A 14,975-nucleotide genomic window follows, 5' to 3' on the forward strand; every position below is an offset into this window, starting at 1 on the left:
AAGACCGATTTCAGAAGAATAAAACCAACAAAAAAGCAGTGTGAATTGTCTGGGCTCAGTGTGTTAGGACGCTGCCACATGATCGGGAGATGGTGAGTTCAAACCCCACTCAAGTCTTTACTTTCAAGACCGATTTCAGAAGAAGAAAACCAACAAAAAAGCAGTGTGAATTGTCTGGACCCAGTGGCTCAGTGTGTTAGGACGCTGCCACATGATCGGGAGATGGTGAGTTCAAACCCCACTCAAGTTCAAACCAAAAAATAAAGGTACAGGGTGCAATCCCACCCCAGTCTTTACTATGACACTTTGCTTTCCACACTAACATCAAGTAGCACAGAAAAGCTGTGTTGTAGTAACCAGCAGTTAGCTCAGTGTGATGAGAGGCTGTCCTTGGGAGCCACAGGTCCAGGGTTCAAATCCCACATTAGTCATAACTCTGACACTTTGCTTTGCACACTGATTTCCAGAAGGACAACTTTAAAGCAGCCCAGAAATTCACCATGATTGTGTGCCGGTAAGTGGCCCAACGGATAAGTCAGATGATGTCCGTAGTATAACTAGTAGAAGTGTGCCGGTTCAAACCCGACATACTCCTAGTAGGCGGTGATGGTTCAAATCACCGACACCTAGAGTAGGTGTGGCCCAGTGGATAAATCAGATGATATCTGTAGACTGCCTAGTAGAAGTATGCCGGCCGACATACTCCTAGTAGGATGGTACTAGTTCAAATCACCAACACCTACAGTAGGTAGGAGTGTGTGCAGTTAAGTGGCCTGGTGGATAAATCAGATAATATCCATAGAATACCTAGTAGAAGTCTGCCAGTTCAAACCCGACATAGGATGGTGCTGGTTCAAATCACCATCACCTAGAGTAGTTAGGACCGTGTGCCGTTAATTGGCCCGGTGGATAAATCAGATAATATCCGTAGAATACCTAGTGGGATGGTGCTGGTTCAAATCACCATCACCTAGAGTAGTTAGGACCGCCGTTAATTGGCCCGGTGGATAAATCAGATAATATCCGTAGAATACCTAGTAGGATGGTGCTGGTTCAAATCACCATCACCTAGAGTAGGTAGGGGGTCAGGTAAGAGTATGTAGGGGCAGAGTAGTTGAGGTGTAGATAGGGGGAGAGTAGGCGAGGGTTGGTCAGTTAGGGGGAGGAGTAGGTGAGGGGGGTCAGGTAGGGGGCGATTAGGCGAGGGGGGGGCAGGCGAGGTGGAGAGTAGGCGAGTGGGGGGCCAGGCACGGGTAGAGTAGGCGAGGGGGGCCAGGCAGGGGGAGAGTAGGAGAGGATGGAGGCCAGGCAGGGTTAGAGTAGGATAGGAGGGAGGCCAGGCAGGGGGAGAGTAGGAGTGGAGGTAGGCCAGGCAGGGGGAGAGTAGGAGAGGGGGTAGGCCAGGCAGTGGGAGAGTAGGAGAGGAGGTAGGCCAGGCAGGGGGAGAGTACGAGGTGAGATATGCCAGGCAGGGGGAGAGTAGGAGAGGGTGTGGGCAGGGAGAGATTAGGCAGTGGTGTTCTTCCTATTTTTTGTAAATAATTTTCTAAATTTAATTTAGAAAAAAAAAAAGAAAAAAAAATTATAAAAATAAATCAGGAGACACCCCCCACTGCCTGGCCTCGCCCCTCTCCTACTCTACCCCTTCCTGGCCTCCCTCCTACTCTACCCCTGCCTGGCCTCCCCCCTCGCCTACTCTCCCTCCTACTCTCCACCTGCCTGGCCTCCCCCCTCTCCTACTCTACCCCTGTCTGGCCTCCCCCCCTCGCCTACTCTCCCCCTGCCTGGCCTCCCTCCTCTCCTACTCACCCCCTGCCTGGCCCCCCACCCGCCTACTCTCCACCTCGCCTAATCTCCCCCTAACCTGACCCCCCTCGCCTACTCTCCCCCTGCCTGGCCTCCCCCCTCGCCTACTCTCCCCCTGCCTGCCTGCCCTCCCTCCTACTCTCCCCCTGCCTGGCCCCCCACCCACCCACCTACTCTCCACCTCCCCTGCCCCCCCCCTCGCCTAATCTCCCCCTAACCTGACCCTCCTCGCCTACTCTCCCCCTGCCTGGCCCCCCACTCGCCTACTCTCCACCTCGCCTGCCCTCCCCCTCGCCTAATCGCCCCCTACGTGACCCCCCTCACCTACTCCTTCCCCTAACTGACCAACCCTCACCTACTCTCCCCCTATCTACACCTCAACCTACTCTGCCCCTACATACTCTTACCTGACCCCCTACCTACTCTAGGTGATGGTGATTTGAACCAGCACCATCCTACTAGGTATTCTACAGATATTATCTGATTTATCCACCGGGCCAATTAACGGCACACGGTCCTACCTACGCTAGGTGATGGTGATTTGAACCAGCACCATCTCACTAGGTATTCTACGGATATTATCTGATTTATCCACCGGGCCAATTAACGGCACACGGTCCTACCTACTCTAGGTGATGGTGATTTGAACCAGCACCATCCTATGTCGGGTTTGAACTGGCAGACTTCTACTAGGTATTCTATGGATATTATCTGATTTATCCACCAGGCCACTTAACTGCACACACTCCTACCTACTGTAGGTAGGTGATTTGAACTAGCACCATCCTACTAGGAGTATGTCGGCCGGCATACTTCTACTAGGTAGTCTACAGATATCATTAGATTTATCCACTGGGCCACACCTACTATAGGTGTCGGTGATTTGAACCATCACCGCCTACTAGGAGTATGTCGGGTTTGAACCGGCACACTTCTACTAGGTATACTACGGATATCATCTGACTTATCCGTTGGGCCACTTACCGGCACACAATCATGGTGAATTTCTGGGCTGCTTTAAAGTTGTCCTTCTGGAAATCAGTGTGCAAAGCAAAGTGTCAGAGTTATGACTAATGTGGGATTTGAACCCTGGACCTGTGGCTCCCAAGGACAGCCTCTCATCACACTGAGCTAACTGCTGGTTACTACAACACAGCTTTTCTGTGCTACTTGATGTCAGTGTGGAAAGCAAAGTGTCATAGTAAAGACTGGGGTGGGATTGCACCCTGGACCTTTATTTTTTGGTTTAAACTTGAGTGGGGTTTGAACTCACCATCTCCCGATCATGTGGCAGCGTCCTAACACACTGAGCCACTGGGTCCAGACAATTCACACTGATTTTTTGTTGGTTTTCTTCTTCTGAAATCGGTCTTGAAAGTAAAGACTTGAGTGGGGTTTGAACTCACCATCTCCCGATCATGTGGCAGCGTTCTAACACACTGAGCCATTGGGTCCAGAGAATTCACACTGATTTTATGTTGGTTTTCTTCTTCTGAAATCGGTCTTGAAAGTAAAGACTTGAGTGGGGTTTGAACTCACCATCTCCCGATCATGGGGCAGCGTCCTAACACACTGTCCCACTGGGTCAAGACAATTCACACTGCTTTTTGGTTGGTTTTATTCTTCTGAAATCGGTCTTGAAAGTAAAGACTTGAGTGGGGTTTGAACTCACCATCTCCCAATCATGTGGCAGCGTCCTAACACACTAAGCCATTGGGTCCAGACAATTCACACTGCTTTTTTGTTGGTTTTATTCTTCTGAAATCGGTCTTGAAAGTAAAGACTTGAGTGGGGTTTGAACTCACCATCTCCCGATCATGTGGCAGCGTCCTAACACACTGTCCCAACTGGGTCCAGACAATTCACACAGCTTTTTTTTTGTTTTCTTCTCCTGAAATCGGTCTTGAAAGTAAAGACTTGAGTGGGGTTTGAACTCACCATCTCTCGATCATGTGGCTGTCCCACTGGGTCCAGACAATTCACACTGCTTTTTTGTTTGTTTTATTCTCCTAAAAGCGGTCTTGAAAGTAAAGACTTGAGTGGGGTTTGAACTCACCATCTCCCGATCATGTGGCAGCGTCCTAACACACGGAGCCACTGGTTCCAGACAATCCACATTGATTTTTTGTTTGTTTTGTTCTGGTACCATCTGGTAACGAATCTGGTACCTGGTTGGGGGTTAGGGTTAGGGTTAGGGTTAGGGTTAGGGTTAGGTGATGGACAAGATGGAAGTGATGATGAATGATGATTTTAACTGACAAGAAAGAAAACGGGTAAGCCAGACAGGAGAGCATTACAATAATCAAGCCTGCTGTTGGTTTTCTTCTTCTCAAATCGGTCTTGAAAGTAAAGACTTGAGTGGGGTTTGAAAAATACTATAGCATGCCGTTTTTCATAATTTTTGAGGATTTGAAAAAATGACGAAAATCACTCGAGACAATGGACTATAGCCCATGGTCTCGGAGTGATTTTCGTCTTTTTTTCAAATCCTCGTTTTTCATCATTTTTGACCATGGGCTATAGTCCATCTCAGACGGCATACTATAGCACGCCGTTTTTCATCATTTTTGGGGATTTAAAAAAAAAGACGAAAATCACTCCGAGACCATTGTCTCGAGTGATTTTCGTCTTTTTTTTAAATCCTCAAAAATGATGAAAAACGACGTGCTATAGTATGCCGTCTGAGATGGGCTACAGCCCATGGTCAAAAATGATGAAAAACTATTTCGCCTTTTTTTTCAAATCCTCAAAAATGATGAAAAACGGCATGCTATATATAGTATGCCGTCTGAGATGGGCTACAGCCCATGGTCAAAAATGATGAAAAACGAGCATTTGAAAAAAAGACGAAAATCACTCCAAGACCATGGGCTATAGTCCATTGTCTCGAGTGATTTTCGTCTTTTTTTTTTAAATCCTCAAAAATGATGAAAAACGGCGTGCTATAGTATGCCGTCTGAGATGGGCTATAGCCCATGGTCAAAAATGATGAAAAACTAGGATTTGAAAAAGAGACGAAAATCACTCCGAGACCATGGGCTATAGTCCATTGTCTCGAGTGATTTTCGTAATTTTTTCAAATCCTCAAAAATGATGAAAAACGACGTGCTATAGTATGCCGTCTGAGATGGGCTACAGCCCATGGTCAAAAATGATGAAAAACGAGCATTTGAAAAAAAGACGAAAATCACTCCAAGACCATGGGCTATAGTCCATTGTCTCGAGTGATTTTCGTCTTTTTTTTAAATCCTCAAAAATGATGAAAAACGACGTGCTATAGTATGCCGTCTGAGATGGGCTACAGCCCATGGTCAAAAATGATGAAAAACTATTTCGCCTTTTTTTTCAAATCCTCAAAAATGATGAAAAACGGCATGCTATATATAGTATGCCGTCTGAGATGGGCTACAGCCCATGGTCAAAAAGGATGAAAAACGAGCATTTGAAAAAAAGACGAAAATCACTCCAAGACAATGGGCTATAGTCCATTGTCTCGAGTGATTTTCGTCTTTTTTTTTAAATCCTCAAAAATGATGAAAAACGGCGTGCTATAGTATGCCGTCTGAGATGGGCTATAGCCCATGGTCAAAAATGATGAAAAACTAGGATTTGAAAAAGAGACGAAAATCACTCCGAGACCATGGGCTATAGTCCATTGTCTCGAGTGATTTTCGTAATTTTTTCAAATCCTCAAAAATGATGAAAAACGACGTGCTATAGTATGCCGTCTGAGATGGGCTACAGCCCATGGTCAAAAATGATGAAAAACGAGCATTTGAAAAAAAGACGAAAATCACTCCAAGACCATGGGCTATAGTCCATTGTCTCGAGTGATTTTCGTCTTTTTTTTAAATCCTCAAAAATGATGAAAAACGGCGTGCTATAGTATGCCGTCTGAGATGGGCTATAGCCAATGGTAAAAAATGTTGAAAAACGAGGATTTGAAAAAAAGACGAAAATAGCTCCGAGACCATGGGCTATAGTCCATTGTCTCGAGTGATTTTCGTCATTTTTTCAAATCCTCAAAAATGATGAAAAACGGCATGCTATAGTATGCCGTCTGAGATGGGCTATAGCCCATGGTCAAAAATGATGAAAAACTAGGATTTGAAAAAGAGACGAAAATCACTCTGAGACCATGGGCTATAGTCCATTGTCTCGAGTGATTTTCGTCTTTTTTTCAAATCCTCAAAAATGATGAAAAACGACGTGCTATAGTATGCCGTCTGAGATGGACTATAGCCCATGGTCAAAAATGATGAAAAACGAGGATTTGAAAAAAAGACGAAAATCACTCCGAGACCATTGTCTCGAGTGATTTTCGTCTTTTTTTTAAATCCTCAAAAATGATGAAAAACGACGTGCTATAGTATGCCATCTGAGATGGGCTACAGCCCATGGTCAAAAATGATGAAAAACTATTTCGCCTTTTTTTTCAAATCCTCAAAAATGATGAAAAACGGCATGCTATATATAGTATGCCGTCTGAGATGGGCTACAGCCCATGGTCAAAAATGATGAAAAACGAGCATTTGAAAAAAAGACGAAAATCACTCCAAGACCATGGGCTATAGTCCATTGTCTCGAGTGATTTTCGTCTTTTTTTTTAAATCCTCAAAAATGATGAAAAACGGCGTGCTATAGTATGCCGTCTGAGATGGACTATAGCCCATGGTCAAAAATGATGAAAAACGAGGATTTGAAAAAAAGACGAAAATCACTCCGAGACCATGGGCTATAGTCCATTGTCTCGAGTGATTTTCGTAATTTTTTCAAATCCTCAAAAATTATGAAAAACGGCATGCTATAGTATTTTTCAAACCCCACTCAAGTCTTTACTTGAAGAAAACCAACAGCAGGCTTGATTATTGTAATGCTCTCCTGTCTGGCTTACCCGTCATCATTCATCATCACTTCCATCTTGTCCATCACCTAACCCTAACCCTAACCCTAACCCTAACCCCAACCCGAGTTGTCTGGTACCAGATTCGTTACCAGATGGTACCAGAACAAAACAAACGAAAAAGCAATGTAGATTGTCTGGAACCAGTGGCTCCGTGTGTTAGGACGCTGCCACATGATCGGGAGATGGTGAGTTCAAACCCCACTCAAGTCTTTACTTTCAAGACCGATTTTAGGAGAATAAAACAAACAAAAAAGCAGGGTGAATTGTCTGGACCCAGTGGGACAGCCACATGATCGAGAGATGGTGAGTTCAAACCCCACTCAAGTCTTTACTTTCAAGACCGATTTCAGGAGAAGAAAACACAAAAAAAGCTGTGTGAATTGTCTGGACCCAGTTGGGACAGTGTGTTAGGACGCTGCCACATGATCGGGAGATGGTGAGTTCAAACCCCACTCAAGTCTTTACTTTCAAGACCGATTTCAGAAGAATAAAACCAACAAAAAAGCAGTATGAATTGTCTGGACCCAATGCCTCAGTGTGTTAGGACGCTGCCACATGATCGGGAGATGGTGAGTTCAAACCGCACTCAAGTCTTTACTTTCAAGACCGATTTCAGAAGAATAAAACCAACCAAAAAGCAGTGTGAATTGTCTTGACCCAGTGGGACAGTGTGTTAGGACGCTGCCCCATGATCGGGAGATGGTGAGTTCAAACCCCACTCAAGTCTTTACTTTCAAGACCGATTTCAGGAGAAGAAAACAAAAAAAAAGCTGTGTGAATTGTCTGGACCCAGTTGGGACAGTGTGTTAGGACGCTGCCCCATGATCGGGAGATGGTGAGTTCAAACCCCACTCAAGTCTTTACTTTCAAGACCGATTTGAGAAGAAGAAAACAAACAGCAGGCTTGATTATTGTAATGCTCTCCTGTCTGGCTTACCCAAAACAAATAGTTTTTTTTGGCACTACTGATTGTTACCCGTTTTCCTTCTTGTCAGTTAAAATCATCATTCATCATCACTTCCATCTTGTCCATCACCTAACCCTAACCCTAACCCCAACCCTAGTTGTCTGGTACCAGATTCGTTACCAGATGGTACCAGAACAAAACAAACAAAAACGCAATGTGGATTGTCTGGAACCAGTGGCTCAGTGTGTTAGGACGCTGCCACATGATCGGGAGATGGTGAGTTCAAACCCCACTCAAGTCTTTACTTTCAAGACCGATTTGAGAAGAAGAAAACAAACAGCAGGCTTGATTATTGTAATGGTCTCCTGTCTGGCTTACCCAAAAAAACTAGTTTTTTTTGGCACTACTGATTGTTACCCGTTTTCTTTCTTTCAAGACCGATTTCAGGAGAAGAAAACAAAAAAAAAGCTGTGTGAATTGTCTGGACCCAGTTGGGACAGTGTGTTATGACGCTGCCACATGATCGGGAGATGGTGAGTTCAAACCCCACTCAAGTCTTTACTTTCAAGACCGATTTCAGAAGAATAAAACCAACAAAAAAGCAGTGTGAATTGTCTGGACCCAATGGCTCAGTGTGTTAGGACGCTGCCACATGATCGGGAGATGGTGAGTTCAAACCCCACTCAAGTCTTTACTTTCAAGACCGATTTCAGGAGAAGAAAACAAAAAAAAAGCTGTGTGAATTGTCTGGACCCAGTTGGGACAGTGTGTTAGGACGCTGCCACATGATCGGGAGATGGTGAGTTCAAACCCCACTCAAGTCTTTACTTTCAAGACCGATTTCAGAAGAATAAAACCAACGAAAAAGCAGTGTGAATTGTCTGGACCCAATGGCTCAGTGTGTTTGGACGCTGCCACATGATCGGGAGATGGTGAGTTCAAACCCCACTCAAGTCTTTACTTTCAAGACCGATTTCAGAAGAATAAAACCAACCAAAAAGCAGTGTGAATTGTCTTGACCCAGTGGGACAGTGTGTTAGGACGCTGCCCCATGATCGGGAGATGGTGAGTTCAAACCCCACTCAAGTCTTTACTTTCAAGACCGATTTCAGGAGAAGAAAACAAAAAAAAAGCTGTGTGAATTGTCTGGACCCAGTTGGGACAGTGTGTTAGGACGCTGCCACATGATCGGGAGATGGTGAGTTCAAACCCCACTCAAGTCTTTACTTTCAAGACCGATTTCAGAAGAATAAAACCAACGAAAAAGCAGTGTGAATTGTCTGGACCCAGTGGGACAGTGTGTTAGGACGCTGCCCCATGATCGGGAGATGGTGAGTTCAAACCCCACTCAAGTCTTTACTTTCAAGACCGATTTCAGAAGAAGAAAACCAACAAAAAATCAGTGTGAATTCTCTGGACCCAATGGCTCAGTGTGTTAGAACGCTGCCACATGATCGGGAGATGGTGAATTCAAATCCCACTCAAGTCTTTACTTTCAAGACCGATTTCAGTAGAATAAAACCAACAAAAAAGCAGTGTGAATTGTCTGGACCCAGTGGCTCAGTGTGTTAGGACGCTGCCACATGATCGGGAGATGGTGAGTTCAAACCCCACTCAAGTCTTTACTTTCAAGACCGATTTCAGAAGAATAAAACCAACAAAAAAGCAGTGTGAATTGTCTGGACCCAGTGGCTCAGTGTGTTAGGACGCTGCCACATGATCGGGAGATGGTGAGTTCAAACCCCACTCAAGTCTTTACTTTCAAGACCGATTTCAGAAGAAGAAAACCAACAAAAAAGCAGTGTGAATTCTCTGGACCCAATGGCTCAGTGTGTTAGAACGCTGCCACATGATCAGGAGATGGTGAATTCAAATCCCACTCAAGTCTTTACTTTCAAGACCGATTTCAGTAGAATAAAACCAACAAAAAAGCAGTGTGAATTGTCTGGACCCAGTGGCTCAGTGTGTTAGGACGCTGCCACATGATCGGGAGATGGTGAGTTCAAACCCCACTCAAGTCTTTACTTTCAAGACCGATTTCAGAAGAATAAAACCAACAAAAAAGCAGTGTGAATTGTCTGGACCCAGTGGCTCAGTGTGTTAGGACGCTGCCACATGATCGGGAGATGGTGAGTTCAAACCCCACTCAAGTCTTTACTTTCAAGACCGATTTCAGAAGAAGAAAACCAACAAAAAAGCAGTGTGAATTGTCTGGACCCAGTGGCTCAGTGTGTTAGGACGCTGCCACATGATCGGGAGATGGTGAGTTCAAACCCCACTCAAGTTCAAACCAAAAAATAAAGGTCCAGGGTGCAATCCCACCCCAGTCTTTACTATGACACTTTGCTTTCCACACTAACATCAAGTAGCACAGAAAAGCTGTGTTGTAGTAACTAGCAGTTAGCTCAGTGTGATGAGAGGCTGTCCTTGGGAGCCACAGGTCCAGGGTTCAAATCCCACATTAGTCATAACTCTGACACTTTGCTTTGCACACTGATTTCCAGAAGGACAACTTTAAAGCAGCCCAGAAATTCACCATGATTGTGTGCCGGAAAGTGGCCCAACGGATAAGTCAGATGATATCCGTAGTATACCTAGTAGAAGTGTGCCGGTTCAAACCCGACATACTCCTAGTAGGCGGTGATGGTTCAAATCACCGACACCTAGAGTAGGTGTGGCCCAGTGGATAAATCAGATGATATCTGTAGACTGCCTAGTAGAAGTATGCCGGCCGACATACTCCTAGTAGGATGGTACTAGTTCAAATCACCAACACCTACAGTAGGTAGGAGTGTGTGCAGTTAAGTGGCCTGGTGCATAAATCAGATAATATCCATAGAATACCTAGTAGAAGTCTGCCAGTTCAAACCCGACATAGGATGGTGCTGGTTCAAATCACCATCACCTAGAGTAGTTAGGACCGTGTGCCGTTAATTGGCCCGGTGGATAAATCAGATAATATCCGTAGAATACCTAGTGGGATGGTGCTGGTTCAAATCACCATCACCTAGAGTAGTTAGGACCGCCGTTAATTGGCCCGGTGGATAAATCAGATAATATCCGTAGAATACCTAGTAGGATGGTGCTGGTTCAAATCACCATCACCTAGAGTAGGTAGGGGGTCAGGTAAGAGTATGTAGGGGCAGAGTAGTTGAGGTGTAGATAGGGGGAGAGTAGGCGAGGGTTGGTCAGTTAGGGGGAGGAGTAGGTGAGGGGGGTCAGGTAGGGGGCGATTAGGCGAGGGGGGGGCAGGCGAGGTGGAGAGTAGGCGAGTGGGGGGCCAGGCACGGGTAGAGTAGGCGAGGGGGGCCAGGCAGGGGGAGAGTAGGAGAGGATGGAGGCCAGGCAGGGTTAGAGTAGGATAGGAGGGAGGCCAGGCAGGGGGAGAGTAGGAGAGGGGGGAGGCCAGGCAGGGGTAGAGTAGGAGAGGGGGTAGGCCAGGCAGGGGGAGAGTACGAGGTGAGATATGCCAGGCAGGGGGAGAGTAGGAGAGGGTGTGGGCAGGGAGAGATTAGGCAGCGGTGTTCTTCCTATTTTTTGTAAATAATTTTCTAAATTTAATTTAGAAAAAAAAAAAGAAAAAAAAAAATTATAAAAATAAATCAGGAGACACCCCCCACTGCCTGGCCTCGCCCATCTCCTACTCTACCCCTTCCTGGCCTCCCCCCTCGCCTACTCTCCCCCTGCCTGGCCTCCCTCCTACTCTCCACCTGCCTGGCCTCCCCCCTCTCCTACTCTACCCCTGTCTGGCCTCCCTCCTCTCCTACTCACCCCCTGCCTGGCCCCCCACCCGCCTACTCTCCACCTCGCCTAATCTCCCCCTAACCTGACCCCCCTCGCCTACTCTCCCCCTGCCTGGCCTCCCCCCTCGCCTACTCTCCCCCTGCCTGCCTGCCCTCCCTCCTACTCTCCCCCTGCCTGCCTGCCTGGCCCCCCACCCACCCACCTACTCTCCACCTCGCCTGCCCCCCCCCCTCGCCTAATCTCCCCCTAACCTGACCCTCCTCGCCTACTCTCCCCCTGCCTGGCCCCCCACTCGCCTACTCTCCACCTCGCCTGCCCTCCCCCTCGCCTAATCGTCCCCTACGTGACCCCCCTCACCTACTCCTTCCCCTAACTGACCAACCCTCACCTACTCTCCCCCTATCTACACCTCAACCTACTCTGCCCCTACATACTCTTACCTGACCCCCTACCTACTCTAGGTGATGGTGATTTGAACCAGCACCATCCTACTAGGTATTCTACAGATATTATCTGATTTATCCACCGGGCCAATTAACGGCACACGGTCCTACCTACGCTAGGTGATGGTGATTTGAACCAGCACCATCTCACTAGGTATTCTACGGATATTATCTGATTTATCCACCGGGCCAATTAACGGCACACGGTCCTACCTACTCTAGGTGATGGTGATTTGAACCAGCACCATCCTATGTCGGGTTTGAACTGGCAGACTTCTACTAGGTATTCTATGGATATTATCTGATTTATCCACCAGGCCACTTAACTGCACACACTCCTACCTACTGTAGGTAGGTGATTTGAACTAGCACCATCCTACTAGGAGTATGTCGGCCGGCATACTTCTACTAGGTAGTCTACAGATATCATCTGATTTATCCACTGGGCCACACCTACTATAGGTGTCGGTGATTTGAACCATCACCGCCTACTAGGAGTATGTCGGGTTTGAACCGGCACACTTCTACTAGGTATACTACGGATATCATCTGACTTATCCGTTGGGCCACTTACCGGCACACAATCATGGTGAATTTCTGGGCTGCTTTAAAGTTGTCCTTCTGGAAATCAGTGTGCAAAGCAAAGTGTCAGAGTTATGACTAATGTGGGATTTGAACCCTGGACCTGTGGCTCCCAAGGACAGCCTCTCATCACACTGAGCTAACTGCTGGTTACTACAACACAGCTTTTCTGTGCTACTTGATGTCAGTGTGGAAAGCAAAGTGTCATAGTAAAGACTGGGGTGGGATTGCACCCTGGACCTTTATTTTTTGGTTTAAACTTGAGTGGGGTTTGAACTCACCATCTCCCGATCATGTGGCAGCGTCCTAACACACTGAGCCACTGGGTCCAGACTATTCACACTGATTTTTTGTTGGTTTTCTTCTTCTGAAATCGGTCTTGAAAGTAAAGACTTGAGTGGGGTTTGAACTCACCATCTCCCGATCATGTGGCAGCGTTCTAACACACTGAGCCATTGGGTCCAGAGAATTCACACTGATTTTTTGTTGGTTTTCTTCTTCTAAAATCGGTCTTGAAAGTAAAGACTTGAGTGGGGTTTGAACTCACCATCTCCCGATCATGGGGCAGCGTCCTAACACACTGTCCCACTGGGTCCAGACAATTCACACTGCTTTTTCGTTGGTTTTATTCTTCTGAAATCGGTCTTGAAAGTAAAGACTTGAGTGGGGTTTGAACTCACCATCTCCCGATCATGTGGCAGCGTCCTAACACACTGTCCCAACTGGGTCCAGACAATTCACACAGCTTTTTTTTTGTTTTCTTCTCCTGAAATCGGTCTTGAAAGTAAAGACTTGAGTGGGGTTTGAACTCACCATCTCCCGATCATGGGGCAGCGTCCTAACACACTGTCCCACTGGGTCAAGACAATTCACACTGCTTTTTGGTTGGTTTTATTCTTCTGAAATCGGTCTTGAAAGTAAAGACTTGAGTGGGGTTTGAACTCACCATCTCCCGATCATGTGGCAGCGTCCAAACACACTGAGCCATTGGGTCCAGACAATTCACACTGCTTTTTCGTTGGTTTTATTCTTCTGAAATCGGTCTTGAAAGTAAAGACTTGAGTGGGGTTTGAACTCACCATCTCCCGATCATGTGGCAGCGTCCTAACACACTGTCCCAACTGGGTCCAGACAATTCACACAGCTTTTTTTTTGTTTTCTTCTCCTGAAATCGGTCTTGAAAGTAAAGACTTGAGTGGGGTTTGAACTCACCATCTCCCGATCATGTGGCAGCGTCCTAACACACTGAGCCATTGGGTCCAGACAATTCACACTGCTTTTTGGTTGGTTTTATTCTTCTGAAATCGGTCTTGAAAGTAAAGACTTGAGTGGGGTTTGAACTCACCATCTCCCGATCATGTGGCAGCGTCCTAACACACTGTACCCAACTGGGTCCAGACAATTCACACAGCTTTTTTTTTGTTTTCTTCTCCTGAAATCGGTCTTGAAAGTAAAGACTTGAGTGGGGTTTGAACTCACCATCTCTCGATCATGTGGCTGTCCCACTGGGTCCAGACAATTCACACTGCTTTTTTGTTTGTTTTATTCTCCTAAAAGCGGTCTTGAAAGTAAAGACTTGAGTGGGGTTTGAACTCACCATCTCCCGATCATGTGGCAGCGTCCTAACACACGGAGCCACTGGTTCCAGACAATCCACATTGATTTTTTGTTTGTTTTGTTCTGGTACCATCTGGTAACGAATCTGGTACCTGGTTGGGGGTTAGGGTTAGGGTTAGGGTTAGGGTTAGGGTTAGGTGATGGACAAGATGGAAGTGATGATGAATGATGATTTTAACTGACAAGAAAGAAAACGGGTAAGCCAGACAGGAGAGCATTACAATAATCAAGCCTGCTGTTGGTTTTCTTCTTCTCAAATCGGTCTTGAAAGTAAAGACTTGAGTGGGGTTTGAAAAATACTATAGCATGCCGTTTTTCATAATTTTTGAGGATTTGAAAAAATGACGAAAATCACTCGAGACAATGGACTATAGCCCATGGTCTCGGAGTGATTTTCGTCTTTTTTTCAAATCCTCGTTTTTCATCATTTTTGACCATGGGCTATAGTCCATCTCAGACGGCATACTATAGCACGCCGTTTTTCATCATTTTTGAGGATTTAAAAAAAAAGACGAAAATCACTCCGAGACCATTGTCTCGAGTGATTTTCGTCTTTTTTTTAAATCCTCAAAAATGATGAAAAACGACGTGCTATAGTATGCCGTCTGAGATGGGCTACAGCCCATGGTCAAAAATGATGAAAAACTATTTCGCCTTTTTTTTCAAATCCTCAAAAATGATGAAAAACGGCATGCTATATATAGTATGCCGTCTGAGATGGGCTACAGCCCATGGTCAAAAAGGATGAAAAACGAGCATTTGAAAAAAAGACGAAAATCACTCCAAGACCATGGGCTATAGTCCATTGTCTCGAGTGATTTTCGTCTTTTTTTTTAAATCCTCAAAAATGATGAAAAACGGCGTGCTATAGTATGCCGTCTGAGATGGGCTATAGCCCATGGTCAAAAATGATGAAAAACTAGGATTTGAAAAAGAGACGAAAATCACTCCGAGACCATGGGCTATAGTC

Source organism: Electrona antarctica, assembly GCF_951216825.1.
Source record: "Electrona antarctica genome assembly, chromosome: 13".
Lineage (NCBI taxonomy): Eukaryota > Metazoa > Chordata > Actinopteri > Myctophiformes > Myctophidae > Electrona > Electrona antarctica.